Source organism: Oncorhynchus kisutch, linkage group LG13 (assembly GCF_002021735.2).
Source record: "Oncorhynchus kisutch isolate 150728-3 linkage group LG13, Okis_V2, whole genome shotgun sequence".
NCBI classification, from domain to species: domain Eukaryota; kingdom Metazoa; phylum Chordata; class Actinopteri; order Salmoniformes; family Salmonidae; genus Oncorhynchus; species Oncorhynchus kisutch.
In genome coordinates, this window is record NC_034186.2 from 35829420 (window position 1) to 35845040 (window position 15621).

A 15621-nucleotide genomic window follows, 5' to 3' on the forward strand; every position below is an offset into this window, starting at 1 on the left:
CTCATGACATTCCTGGATTACTCATCATATTACTAGTCAGATTTAATCAACGAATATGATAGTAAGTAGAAAAAGGGTTAAGGGTACGAGACTGTCCATATCTGGTTGTGTTGGCAAAATCACTACATACAGTATCCCATCAAGCCAAGCGGGGAAAGGCACATCGTCACAGTTCCAAGACCAGTCAGAAACGCCCAGCTAACCCTACGTCAAGGATGCCGGTGGATCTGAAAACTGAACTTAGATCTGTGTAAGCAATGATATCCTTCACCACTGTCATCTTCCGACAGATATCTCAAACCTATTCAACAAAACAATACATAATTTGGAAGTTTCTTTACAGCGAATTCCTTAGTTACGTGATTGTATTATTTGCAAAGGAGTTTTGAAGGTGCATTATTTATGAAGTTTGACAATGAGGACGAAAACTAGCATAGTTCAGCTAGTTTAGCCATGGAAAACCGTGGAAAAGTTTGATTGAAAAATTCAGAGACTGAAACATATAAATCAGATGATTTATATTTAAGGACAGAAAATCGATATACAATCCTGAAATCAGCAGTACTGCCAATAGTAAAACAAAGCTTAAAATGATGTTTGAGTGAACCCTGAATATAGAACATTCGCTTCCAGACACGGTAGCCACCTCACCACTCTATTGAGAAGCATGTACATGACAAAAGAGGAAAGGCCCACCCCCCCACTTGTACCATGTCATGAGGATACCTGGACCTCCTATTGAGATGTACCTTTTAAGTAAATCAGGTGAAAAAAGTAGACTGGAGTGCGAAATTTAAAATCTGTTAGGGATCAGTTGTAAATCCTCAGTCCATAAAACAGCAGAACAATATAGGAGATTTTAACAGATAAAAATATGATAATATTATAATGTAGGCTGAAATATGATTATGAACATGTATGTGGGCAACTACATTCCAATACTTTAAGTAGGAGTAGTGCTATTACAGAAAAACAATATCACCCCTTCCATATTATCACTGGGTGGTTCCTTACATAATATAACTGTGTTCGCATTTGCTAAATTTTGCATGGAGAATCTCTATCAGTGCACATGAAGTGCTGTCTCTAAGTGACAATAAAGGGGCAATAAGTCAGCCAGCAGTAGAGGGTGAAATTGGGTACAGTCTGTGTTCACCTGAATATGACACTCCTGCAATGCCCTCAGGCTCAAATTTACTCTGTGATTAAAGAGCATGGCTTAAGTATAAAATATCTGTGTGAAATGCCTGAAGGTAAAGCAAAAGTTATCTCCTCATTCTCAGCTTCAGAGCTTACGGGGGGGGGGGGGGGGGGATTCCTGTTTTCTAGACTTTTGAGATGATCCCTAAGCAGTTTATTGACCATCAGAGTAAGTTGTGAAGCTAAACAGCCAGTGAAGTGGAGCGGCAGCAACAGTGCATAATGAGTTCCACTGAACAGCAGCAGCCATAGCGGCAGTATCTCTCCCTTACACACACTTTTACTTGCAGGGCTGTCTCTCTCCCTTACACACACATTTACTCGCAGGGCTATCTCTCTCCCTTACACACACATTTACTCGCAGGGCTGTCTCTCTCCCTTACACACACATTTACTCGCAGGGCTGTCTCTCTCCCTTACACACACATTTACTCGCAGGGCTGTCTCTCTCCCTTACACACACATTTACTCGCATGCTCCCGTAGTGAAAGAGCACACCGCCACCAGTCCAGGCTTTCACTGTGGCAGAGCTCCATCCTCCCCTAGACACAAAGCCCGTGCCTACTGGGATCCAGGTTCTGGGTCTGGAACACAAAGAACAGAGAGAGTAGAGAGACTTCAGTTGCCTTTTTATCTGCAGAGGAAGAGGGAGCTAGTAGATTCTCTATAGATAGGGAGGTAGCGCGGGGGGAGAGGGGAACAAAGCGATTTGCAGTCAGGCTCAGCTGCTGATGCTACAAGCTGGAGGCTCACTGACTGCTATAGGAAGCTGGAGGCTCACTGACTGCTATAGGAAGCTGGAGCCTCATTGACTGCTATAGAAAGCAGGAGGCTCACTGACTGCTATAGAAAGCGGGAGGCTCACTGACTGCTATAGAAAGCTTGAGGCTCATTGACTGCTATAGGAAGCTGGAGGCTCACTGACTGCTATAGGAAGCTGGAGTAGCAACATCACAGTACCGCACACACTCTCCGGACGGACAGACCGCGGAACCAGAGACGCACAGACACATACACGCTGAGTGAGGAACAGGTTTGCGAATGTGGATGGACCAGTCAAGTTCCAGTCCTGGGTAAGCCAACTTCCTCTGATACACAAGCTCCACACACACAGGCATGCACCCAGTATAGACACCGAACAGAGAGAACTTAGAATGGGTACTCCGACACTGACACCCACCTGTAATTAACTGAAGGCATAAAAACATTATTTAATTTGGTTCTCAAACCAAAGATTAGGTCATAGATACGTAAATGGATACTGTCTCTTCATTGTGTTTTGACTCCCTGCCTTGTGGACTTTTGTGCGGTTTCCTATCACATCAGTGTCATCCCAACCCTTCTGTTATTTCTCTCAGAGGCTCTGTTTGTTATTTCTACATCAGCCTCAGGTCAAATGAGGTTTTGGGGTTATGGAGTCATAACAGATAATCAAATCCAATTTTATTGGTCAGATACACATATTTAGCAGATGTTATTGCGGGTGTAGCGAAATGCTTGTGTTCCTAGCTCCAGCAGTGGAGTAGTATCTAACAATTAACAACAATACACACAAATCTAAAAGAATGGAATTAAGAAATACAGTGCGGCAAAAAAGTATTTAGTCAGCCACCAATTGTGCAAGTTCTCCCACTTAAAAAGATGAGAGAGGCCTGTAATTTTCATCATAGGTACACTTCAACTATGACAGACAAAATGAGAAAGAAAACCAGAAAATCACATTGTAGGATTTTTTATGAATTTATTTGCATATTATGGTGGAAAATAAGTATTTGGTCACCTAGAAACAAGCAAGATTTCTGGCTCTCACAGACCTGTAACTTCTTCTTTAAGAGGCTCCTCTGTCCACCACTCGTTACCTGTATTAATGGCACCTGTTTGAACTTGTTATCAGTATAAACGACATCTGTCCACAACCTCAAACAGTCACACTCCAAACTCCACTATGGCCAAGACCAAAGAGCTGTCAAAGGACACCAGAAACAAAATTGTAGACCTGCACCAGGCTGGGAAGACTGAATCTGCAATAGGTAAGCAGCTTGGTTTGAAGAAATAAACTGTGGGAGCAATTATTAGGAAATGGAAGACATACAAGACCACTGATAATCTCCCTCGATCTGGGGCTCCATGCAAGATCTCATCCCGTGGGGTCAAAATGATCACAAGAACGGTGAGCAAAAATCCCAGAACCACACGGGGGGACCTAGTGAATGACCTGCAGAGAGCTGGGACCAAAGTAACAAAGCCTACCATCAGTAACACACTACGCCGCCAGGGACTCAAATCCTGCAGTGCCAGACGTGTCCCCCTGCTTAAGCCAGTACATGTCCAGGCCCGTCTGAAGTTTGCTAGAGAGCATTTGGATGATCCAGAAGAAGATTGGGAGAATGTCATATGGTCAGATGAAACCAAAATATAACTTTTTGGTAAATTTCAACTTGTCGTGTTTGGAGGACAAAGAATGCTGAGTTGCATCCAAAGAACACCATACCTACTGTGAAGCATGGGGGTGGAAACATCATGCTTTGGGGCTGTTTTTCTGCAAAGGGACCAGGACGACTGATCCGTGTAAAGGAAAGAATGAATGGGGCCATGTATCGTGAGATTTTGAGTGAAAACCTCCTTCCATCAGCAAGGGCATTGAAGATGAAACGTGGCTGGGTCTTTCAGCATGACAATGATCCCAAACACACCGCCCGGGCAATGAAGGAGTTGCTTGGTAAGAAGCATTTCAAGGTCCTGGAGTGGCCTAGCCAGTCTCCAGATCTCAACCCCATAGAAAATCTTTGGAGGGAGTTGAAAGTCTGTGTTGCCCAGCAACAGCCCCAAAACATCACTGCTCTAGAGGAGATCTGCATGGAGGAATGGGTCAAAATACCAGCAACAGTGTGTGAACCTTGTGAAGACTTACAGAAAACGTTTGACCTCTGTCATTGCCAACATAGGGTATATAACAAAGTATTGAGATATACTTTTGTTATTGACCAAATACTTATTTTCCACCATCATTTGCAAATAAATACATTAAAAATCCTACAATGTGATTTTCTGGAATTATTTTCTCATTTTGTCTGTCATAGTTGAAGTGTACCTATGATGAAAATTACAGGCCTCTCTCGTCTTTTTAAGTGGGAGATCTTGCACAATTGGTGGCTGACTAAATACTTTTTTGCCCCACTGTATATTAATATTAGATCGAGCAATGTTGGAGCGGCATTGACTAAAATACAGTAGAATAGAATACAGTATATAGATATGAGATGAGAAAAGCAGTATGTCAACATTATGAAAGGGACTAGTGTTCCATTATTAAAGTGGCTAGTGATTCCAAGTCTATGTTTGTAGGACAGCAGCCTCTAAGGTGCAAGGTTGAGTAACCGGTTGGAAGCCGGCTAGTGATAGCAATAGATTGTCTAGCTCCTTTGAAAACAGACATCTGATCTTGTTATCTCTGTAGGTGGGTATTCTCTCCTTGTCCCTAAAACGTGTCTTCTCTATTTGCTTCCTCTGTGCCGCCTTGCTCGGCCTGTGTCTTTGCTTATCCTCACACAATTAGATCTTAATTACCAGGACATGGGCCTGAGAGAAGGTTGCACCCCAGGATCGATCCTGCAGGCGTATCACGGTGAGGGGGACGTGTTGTCTGACTCCCTGTCCTGCCACAGTCAGACTGACTGGCTTAGTGGGACTGACTGACTGTGGAGCTCCTCTAGGGCTTCCAGCCTCCCTAGACACGCAGACCGAGAGAGGGAGACAGGCAGGCAGACAGACAGACAAGCGAAACAATAACTGCTGGTGGAACGCAGTTCAGTTCTCCTATCCAATTCACCTGCCTATATGCCTGGAGTTATTTCTGATGATGCCTGTCCTTATTGGTTTTCCTGATGTTTGTTACGTGAGAGATAAGATGAGATGCGATTATACTTGGTCTATTATGGGATATTGGATGGGATATTGGATGGGATATTGGTTCTTCAGAAACAGAAGGGCACCGGTAGCTATTGGACTTATACAGCTCAGTCAATTGTATTTAACAGCATCTAGCCACAGTCCATCCATAACGAAATGTCCTAATGAATGTTTATGGCATCCAGAATGCATCAGAGTGCAATGTATCCATTATGCCTGCGGTCCTTTGCCATCTCCTGCTGTTGCATATAAAGATGTCCACTGTGCTCAAATGTGACATTACATCTCCTCAGCACGGGCAGTGCCGAGCTTCATTGTGTTCCATCATGGCTTTACGAGGCCAGTAAAACCCATGCATCCCCTGTCATCAGGCTTAATGCACTGCTACTATCACAGTCTGCAGTAGAGAATGAGGGAACAAGTAGAGGTGTGGTGGAGGACAACCCAGGGGCTACTAGTGGCATGTCAGTGGCCACAGTGAAAATGTCCAGCTGGACAGTTCACTCTTGAAATATACCTCCCACTCACTCAGTTGCATTATGAAAGTTCAGAATGACCTGTCCTTGCCAAACTGCAGCGCTGTCCCTTGGCAACATCAATCGTACCTTAAGAACATCAAACCTGGATCACAGCTTATGAAAGTAATTGAAGAGACAGATTGACAACATTGAAAAGAGCCTGTCTTACATGTTTGTGTGAGGGCTTTCATTTACTACATTGCCTTGTTATGAAGGTGTACTATGTACAATAGAGGTGTAGTGATTGGAATTAGCACCATTATGTAACTTGATTCAGTATTGTACTATGATGTCTACCTGCTGGTGACCAAAGCTAATAAGTAACATTATTCTGCAACAATAGGGAATATTCCTCAGTTCGATCAGAGGTGGACCTATCATCAATCCTATCATCATATCGCACCTATCCAATTGTCACCTCCACGAACCCTAATGCATTTCCTCTGTTTCCCCGGTCCCCTTGTTGAGCGGAGCCCTTGAACCCGCCGTGTAGTTACATTTGGCATCTGAGCTAATGAGTTTGCCTGTATCCCCTTTGTAGCACCAAGAGCATCTGCCAGCGCAGATACTAAAATAGCAGGACAGAACAGAGGAGAGGCGGAAACAGGGATTTGTATTACTTTGTATGTCTTTTGGGTTTCGGCATGAAAGAGAATGAACAAGTCATGTCTATACAAGGGTGCTGAGAGAAAACACTCTCATTAGTAGCGGTATACTGTATGTGCTGTAGCTGGTTATTATTTCTATATGGTCAATGTGATCTGCTACAGCCTGGAACATATATTGAGGAGTGAACAAGTCATTTTGTTCAGGTTTTTAGTTGTTGGTTTCCCATCACATTTCATATCAATTATTGAGCAACAATATATTTGTTATCGTTTTTCTACAATGACTCAGAAACACTTAGATCCTGTTATTTTCAGAAGGTCAACAAAATGGCAGAAGATAGAGGTATGGTAGTGTAAGAGGCTAGCAGTTAAAAACATGAACCTTTAGGTGTAACTGAGTGTGGCCGCAGAGCCGCTAAATCACCTAGTGGGCAGTTTTACGAGGAGGGGGCTGTGAGTTTATATACTTGTCAGTCTCCACCTCATTTGATTTGATGTATTTTCTGGGCCTGGCAGCTCCACTTGAAATAGTGTGACTTTCTGGCCATAAAACAGATCTCTCTCCGGTATGGTACATGAGTGGGTTGTGGGGGCAGCAGGGTGAGTTCTACAGGCTCTATACTACAGTAGCTGTATCACTCATAGGCCATAGCGTCTCTGGCATTCCTGTTTTATCCCACCTATTTGCTTGGGCCTTTGGGGACGATGGTTCAGGTTCCTCTCTCTCTCTCTGTGTGGACATATTGTTTGGGTCAGCTCTTTAATTATGTAATTAGATTAATAATCATCTAGTCATCGCACAAGCCACAAGCTGGTTGTACCAATGTGCCATAATGTGATTGATGTGAGTCCACAGGGTGTTTGATTACCCGGCCCAGGGTCTGCCCACCACTTGCCAGCAGGTGGCTTTAATTTGATTGATTTATAAGTGTTTGCCCAAAATAGCTGTTATATTGTATAACTGTTCCCACACACAGCCCCGACCCTGGCTATAAGTCATAATAGAACCCTATTTATTGTGTAACCAGCCTTAAACAGATTGCTGCTCTGTGCAAATGGGAGTATTTAACATTAGATGGATCAATCCGTTTTCACATGGAGCATTTAGTTAATAGTTTACAGGGCCGACTGAGCTTGGAACTGGCAACGTTCAGCAGGGGAGTGAGTGACAGGTGAAGATGGGTGATCAGTCACATTGTGCTGGAGTTCAGTCATCCACCTGCACTCTCCTCAATCAGCCTCTCTGTCTATTGCAGGGGATCATGGTATCAGTTCAGAAGCATGCTACATTTTAGCTGTTCAGCATTAAATAATAATGCGTCAGTTCATCAAATCATGTTATGAGGAGGCAGAGGATACAGCAGCAGAAGGAGAGCAGAGCAGAGCAGACACTGCTATCCAGCAGCAGGGAGTCGGGTAAATTATATTTTATTTCTGAGAGCTGTGGCAAAGTGTGGCAGCGAGGGGAGCTAATGATGAAAACTGTAAACACAGTTGTTTCCTTCATTATGCAGGGTTAATGTGTATGTGATGTGAAGAGCCGACGGCAAGAGGAAGAGAAGAAAGGCCTCCTCCTCCTCTCCCAAAGCATCCCAGGAGTTGGAGTGTATTTTTAGGTCATTTGCTACTTTTGATTTTGTATTTTTTTTTACATTTGCAGGGGAAGGGACCTATTCCATTTCTATCTGGATGTTTGGAACCAATATTGAATGTCTGTACATGTTGGTGACAGTTGATGGTGAGATCTTTCAGCTTTACTGTCAGAGCAAGTTTGATCAGAAATACAGTGCTGAGAATCCAGGCTTTGAACTACATGAAAGACACTGTTAGGACTTTTCATTGTATTGAGGCCTGCACTGGAATCTATGATATGCTGTGCACACACTGCATATTTCTGTCAACTCACATGAGAATTTGACTTCACTGGCTGCTTATACATTAGTTTTATTGTCATTTAGTACACTCTTATCCAGAGCAACTTATAGGAGCAAATAGTTTTAAGTGCCTTGCTCAAGGGCACATGGGCATATTTTTCACCTAACCGGCTCGGGGATATTCGAACCAGCAACCTTTTAATCCCTGGCCCAACACCCTTAACTGCTAGCTTAACTGCCGTATACAGACAGAGTGAGGGGAATACTTTGTTGTTGAGTATGTGTGTGTGTGTGTGTCGCCTCTCTCAGAGCCTTTAAGAGCAGGGCTGAGGAACATTTGGTATGCATTGTGGGTGTGTTTCTGGATGGCATTCACTGTTCTCTCTATTTGACAGGTATACTCATCTCTCTGCACCGGGTTGCCACACTCTTAAGGTTAAGAGGACGGAGCGCCTTTGGTTCATGAATTCATCATGGGAGTTGAAATGGATGCAGAGGCATCGCTGCCTCTCTCCACTCCAGCATGCATCTGGCTGAAATGAATTATGCAGCTTTCTTAGAAATAAATACACAACCATCACAGATTGACAGATTGGCCAGTTGTATGGCAGTAAACTGTCAGGACCTATCTCCCTCTCCAATCCTCTATCTAGCATGTCTTCCCTGCCCCTCTCCCTGTCTCATCGCTCGCTCTCATCTCAGACCAATCAATCTCTCGTACTTCAGATGAGGAGCGGCCTTTCTTCCTTCATGGTGTGGTGAAGGCTGATTGGTGGATGTGTCTGGGTTAACATTGTCTAAGGGGCCTATTATCTGTGTGTCGGCACAGAGTTTGTTGTTTGTGTGCTTGGCTGTGCTGTTTCTTTGAGACTAACTGCCTGCATGCGTTTATACAGCATGCGGTTTTATCCCAGCTCCAGTGAAGCCAGTGAATTCCTGTGTGGTGTCAGAAGAGATCTGTGTTTGATGTGCAGCACCCAATTACCCAGGGACCTCATTGTACAGAGCAGACCATGGCATGCTGCCTACCCAAGCCTTTGGGAAGCTATGAGGTGAATATGGGACCTCTATGTTAGCATCTGCCCAAATCCAGGGTCAGTAAAATTACAATTAATTCTGATTTCAATTGACATATTTAGTGTGACTCAATTTTGTTGGTTATCATTACGCTAGACATGCTACAGACTGTCGCCATTGTAATTTGAGACTCTATTGTTGGACTTTTGGTGGCATTTTCTATAAGGCAAATAATCAATCATTCATGATCTATATTGTAGATTCAAATGACATGTGATTGTAAAAACGTATGATACATCTCACATAGTACTATTCCTGTTGGGAGGCCGGCCCAGCTTGCAGGGGTAGGAATCACATACTGGGATAGAGAGCAAGCAGCTGAGTCCTCCTTCCCCTCCTCTTAAGTCCCTCTTCATCCCTCTCTCCTTCCCTTTCTCCCATAAGCTCTAAAAAAGAGCAGCTGAGTCCCCTGCTATCTTTCCCTCCTCTGAAATCCTTCCACATTCCTCCCCTCTCTTTTTTCATTCTAAGCTTTCATCAGGGAGAACTCAGAACCTCTGTTGTTTGCACGGTTCAGTGTGAACTCTCCCTGGAGCATTAGGCAGACTTTAGCAAGGCCACTGCACAGTGGGGTAGTATTTCTCTAATGCTGAGATTTACACCGGAGAGACAGGAGAGAGCACCTGTCAAATACCCATCCAATCACACACGTCTGCACTCTCCGCAGCGCCTCAACTTCGGCAAAACCCTTTTTTCTGCTCTCTCTTCTTCCCTGGTTCTGTCAAATTGTATAATCCCTCATCACCTTCCCTTAAACCCTCTTTCTCCTTTACTCTGTTTCTTGTGATTAGTTTTTCTTTTCAAAATCTTTCCTTCTTCAGGATTTTTTTTTCTTTCGCTTCCTCTCCATCAATTTGTAATTTCTGCCATATCATCCTGCAGACTTCTCTTTTTCCTTAACTGTAATTTAAATGATTCTCCCCTCCTTTTGACTTTCCTTCAACTGTTTACTCGTCACGGTCACTCGGTCTCTCCACACCTCGATTTTCTTCCCTCTCTCTCCCTCTGTAACAAGGGGCTATATCAAATCAAATCAAATGTATTTATATAGCCCTTCGTACATCAGCTGATATCTCAAAGTGCTGTACAGAAACCCAACCTAAAACCCCAAACAGCAAGCAATGCAGGTGTAGAAGCACGGTGGCTAGGAAAAACTCCCTAGAAAGGCCAAAACCTAGGAAGAAACCTAGAGAGGAACCAGGCTATGTGGGGTGGCCAGTCCTCTTCTGGCTGTGCCGGGTGGAGATTATAACAGAACATGGCCAAGATGTTCAAATGTTCATAAATGACCAGCATGGTCGTATAATAATAAGGCAGAACAGTTGAAACTGGAACAGCAGCACGGTCAGATGGACTGGGGACAGCAAGGAGTCATCATGTCAGGTAGTCCTGGGGCATGGTCCTAGGGCTCAGGTCAGTTGAAACTGGAGCAGCAGCTCAGCCAGGTGGACTGGGGACAGCAAGGAGTCATCATGTCAGGTAGTCCAGGGGCATGGTCCTAGGGCTCAGGTCCTCCGAGAGAGAGAAAGAAAGAGAGAAGGAGAGAATTAGAGAACGCACACTTAGATTCACACAGGACACCGAATAGGACAGGATAAGTACTCCAGATATAACAAACTGACCCTAGCCCCCCGACACATAAACTACTGCAGCATAAATACTGGAGGCTGAGACAGGAGGGGTCAGGAGACACTGTGGCCCCATCCGAGGACACCCCCGGACAGGGCCAAACAGGAAGGATATAACCCCACCCACTTTGCCAAAGCACAGCCCCCACACCACTAGAGGGATATCTTCAACCACCAACTTACCATCCTGAGACAAGGCTGAGTATAGCCCACAAAGATCTCTGCCATGGCACAACCCAAGGGGGGGCGTCAACCCAGACAGGATGACCACATCAGTGAATCAACCCACTCAGGTGACGCACCCCTTCCAGGGACGGCATGAGAGAGCCCCAGTAAGCCAGTGACTCAGCCCCTGTAATAGGGTTAGAGGCAGAGAATCCCAGTGGAAAGAGGGGAACCGGCCAGGCAGAGACAGCAAGGGCGGTTCGTTGCTCCAGAGCCTTTCCGTTCACCTTCCCACTCCTGGGCCAGACTACACTCAATCATATGACCCACTGAAGAGATGAGTCTTCAGTAAAGACTTAAAGGTTGAGACCGAGTTTGCGTCTCTGACATGGGTAGGCAGACCGTTCCATAAAAATCAGATCGTGTTAGATTGATTTCTCTGTAGACGTGGCTCTGTAGTTTGTCCAGAAAAAAGTTTCTCCCAAGTGTGTGTGACACCTACTCAACTTGTCTACTACACTGACTCTGAAGTTATGTCTAGCCCCAAGTCGTTATATTTTTTTATTGTGCTTTATGCCATTTGCCTCATGACTCCTGTATGCTTTGTTTACTATGAACTTGCTTGTTTACCCAACTGTGGGACAGACTACGTTCGTTCCCACACTTGGGATGCTGACTCTCTATTGGTTAGACGGACTCCTGGCCTCCCATCCTATTCTAACCACCTCTCGCTGGTTTTGTATTCATGTTACCTGATGAAATCGCGGTACAATATGATCTTATTGCCATCTAATGCACATTCAAATGAGGACAGCTCTCCCTGTCCTCTGCCATGCCCTGATTGTATTACTGCTGCTGATATCTAGAAATGTGCATGTACACCCTGGCCCATCTACTGTTGCTAGCCCCAATTCTGACTCTGATATCTGCTTCACTGATTTCTGCCCTCATAAAAGCCTTGGTTTTCTGGCGCGTTAACACTAGAAGCTTTTTACCTAAAATGGATCAATTGAAAGCTTGGGTTCACAGCTCCAATCCAGATGTGTTGGTCATTACTGAGATGTGGTTAAGAAAGAGTGTTTTGAACACTGATGTTAACCTTTCTGGTTAGAACCTTTTTTTGTCAAGACAGATCTTCCAAAGGTGGTGGAGTGGCAATCTTTACCAAGGAACACCTTCCATGCTTGGTTGCTAGATGACCTAAACTGGGACATGCTTAAACCACTTGACCAAGTCCTAAAGCAATGGGACTCCCTACAACTTTCTCAGATTACTACCAATCCCACAAGGTATGACTCCAAACACCCAGAAAAGGCTGCTCTCCTTAATGTTATCCTCGCAAACATTCCTGATGATATTAGTCTGGTGTTTTCTGTAATGACCTTAGGGACCACTGTTTTACAGCCTATGTTTGTAATGGCTGCTCAGTGAAACAACCTGTCCTGATTCATAGATCCTTGCTAAAACACTTGAATGAGCAAGGCTTCCTTCATGAACTGGCCTCTGTAAACTGGTATAGAAGCAGCTTTATCCCCTCTGTTGAATATGCTTGGACCTTCTTTTTCAATATTTTCAGTGGTTTTGTTAACAAACACGCCCCCATAATGAAAATGAGAATTAAAAACAGGTTCAGCCCCTGGTTCGACCCTGATCTGACAGTTACTCCACCTCAAGAATTCCATTTGGCAAAAGGCTCGGCATACTCAGCCTGACTGGCTCTCGTTCAGGAAAATGAGAAATAAGTGTACTCAGGCTATGCGGAAGGTCAAAGTTAGTTACTTTAAGGAGCAGTTCTCTCTCTGGGTCTAATCCCAATAAGTTCTGGAAAATGGTTAAATACCTGGAGAATAAACCCTCCTCCTCACAGCTGCCCATGTCCTTTAATGTTGATGATGTGGTTGTTATTGACAAGGAAGACATAGCTGAGCTCTTTAATCACCACTTCATTAAGTCAGAATTACTATTTGACTCAGCCATCCCTCCTTGTCCGTCCAACATTTCCTTATCTCCCACCCCTTCTAATACGACTAGCCCTGATGCTCCTCCCTCTTTTCCCCTGCCCCGCTACAAAGTTTCTCCATGCAGGCGGTCACTGAGTCAGAGGTGCTAAAGGAGTTCTTTAAATTTGACCACAAAAACAATCTGGGTCAGAAGGTTTAGAACCTTTCTTCTTTAAGGTTGATGCCCCTATCATCGCCAAGCCTATCTCTGACCTTTTTTAACCTCTCTCTTCTCTGGGGAGTTTCTCATTGCTTGGAAGGCAGTCCCGGTGCATACTTTATTTAAAGCTAATTCTAACTGTTAAAGGTCCATTTCTATTTTGCCCTGTTTATCAAAAGTGTTGGAAAAACATGTCAATAATCGGCTACACATGCCTCTCCCTAATGTCAATATGCCTTGTCTATTGCTGTTTTGGTTTGTGATTTTTGTCTTATTTCACTGTAGAGCCTACAGCCCTGCTCAATATGCCTTAGCTAGCCCTTTTGTTCCACCCCCACACATTCAGTGACAGCACCGGCTAAATGGTGCTTCTAGAGACAAAACCTCTCTCATCGTCACTCAATGCCTAGGCTTACCTCCACTGTACTCACATCCTACCATACCCTTGTCTGTACATTATGCCTTGAATCTATTCTTCAGTGCCCAGAAACCTGCTCCTCTTACTCTCTGTTCCGAGCGCACTAGATGACTAGTTCTTTTAGCCTTTAGCTGTACTCTTATCCTACTCTTCCTCTGTTCCTCTGGTGATCTAGAGGTTAACCCAGGCCCTGTAGCCCCCAGCATCACTCCCACTCCCCAGGTGCTCTCATTTTATGCATGTTAACGTTAGAAGCCTCCTCCCTAAGTTTGTTTTATTCACTGCTTATTCACTACGCCAACCCGGATGTCCTAGCCGTGTCTGAATCCTAGCTTAGGAAGGACACCAAAAATCCTATAAATAACTATAACATTTTCTGACAAGATAGAACTGACAAAGGGGGCGGATTTGCAATCTACTTCAGAGATAGCCTGCAGAGTTCTGTCATACTATCCAGGTCTGTGCCCAAACAATTCGAGCTTCTCCTTTTAAAAGTCCATCTTTCCAGAAACAAGTCTCACACCGTTGGCGCTTGTTATAGACCCCCTTCAGCCCCCAGCTGTTCCCTGGACACCATATGTGAATTGATCGCCCCCCATCTATCTTCAGTATTTGTACTGTTAGGTGACCTAAACTGGGACATGCTTAACACCCCAGCCGTCCTACAATCTAACCTAGATGCCCTCAATCTCACACAAATGATCAAGGAACCTACCAGGTACAACCTTAAATCCGTAACCATGTGGGCACCCTCTTAGATATCATCCTGACCAACTTGCCCTCTAAATACACCTCTGCTGTCTTCAACCAGGATATCAGCGATCACTGCCTCGGTCAAACGACCACCCCTCATCACTTTCAAACGCTCCCTAAAACCCTTCAGCGAGCAGGCCTTTCTGATTGACCTGGCCCGGGTATCCTGGAAGGATATTGACCTCATCCCGTCAGTAGAGGATGCCTGCTTGCTCTTCAAAAGTGCTTTCCTCTCCATCTTAAATAAGCATGCCCCATTCAAAAAATGTAGAACTAAGAACAGATATAGCCCTTGGTTCACCCCATACTTGACTGCCCTTGACTAGCACAAAAACATCCTGTGGCGTTCTGCATTAGCATCGACTGGCCCCTGCGACATGCAACTTTTGAGGGAAGTCAGGAACCAATATACTGAGTCAGTTACCAAAGCCAAGGCTAGCTTTTTCAAACAGAAATTTGCTACCTGTAGCACTAATTCCAAAAAGCTTTGGGACACTGTGAAGTCCATGGAGAATAAGAGCACCTCCTCCCAGCTGCCCACTGCACTGAGGATAGGAAACACTGTCACCACCGATAAATCTACGATAATCAATCTTTTTTTTATTTTCTTCTTTTTTCTTTTACCCCTTTTTTCTCCCCAATTTCGTAGTATCCAATTATTAGTAGTTACTATCTTGTCTCATCACTACAACTCCCGTACGGGCTCGGGAGAGACGAAGGTTGAAAGCCATGCGTCCTCAGAAACACAACCCAACCAAGCCGCACTGCTTCTTAACACAGCGCGCATCCAACCCAGAAGCCGGCCGCACCAATGTGTCGGAGGAAACACCGTGCACCTGGCGACCTTGGTTAGCGTGCACTGCGCCCAGCCCGCAACAGGAGTCGCTGGTGCGCGATGAGACAAGGATATCCCTACCGGCCAAACCCTCCCTAACCCGGACGACGCTAGGCCAATTGTGCGTCGCCCCACGGACCTCCCAGTCGCTGCCGGCTGCGACAGAGCCTGTGCGCAAACCCAGAGTCTCTGGTGGCACAGCTAGCGCTGCGATGCAGTGCCCTAGACCACTGCGCCACCTGGGAGGCCGATAATCGATCATTTCAATAAGCATTTTTCCACGGCTCGCCATGCTTTCCACCTGGTTACCCTTAACCCGTGCCAACATCTCAGCACCCCCTGCAGCAACCCCCTCCCCTCTCCTTCACCCAAATCCAGACAGCTGATGTTCTGAAAGAGCTGCAAAATCTGGATCCCTACAAATCAGCTGGGCTAGACAATCTGGACCCTCTCTTTCTAAAATTATCGTCCGGAAT

At 44.9% G+C, this 15621-nt stretch overlaps 1 protein-coding gene across 1 annotated transcript in view; it reads left to right on the forward strand.

Annotated features, from left to right (window-relative positions):
* Positions 1-1419: 1419 nt before the first annotated feature.
* lingo3a (leucine rich repeat and Ig domain containing 3a) overlaps positions 1420-15621 on the forward strand; it is a 36064-nt gene continuing 21862 nt past the window's right edge. Inside the window, exon 1 of the mRNA XM_020497554.2 lies at positions 1420-2273. The gene's annotated coding sequence lies outside the window, so the exon portion shown is untranslated. The remainder of the gene's footprint in view (positions 2274-15621) is intronic.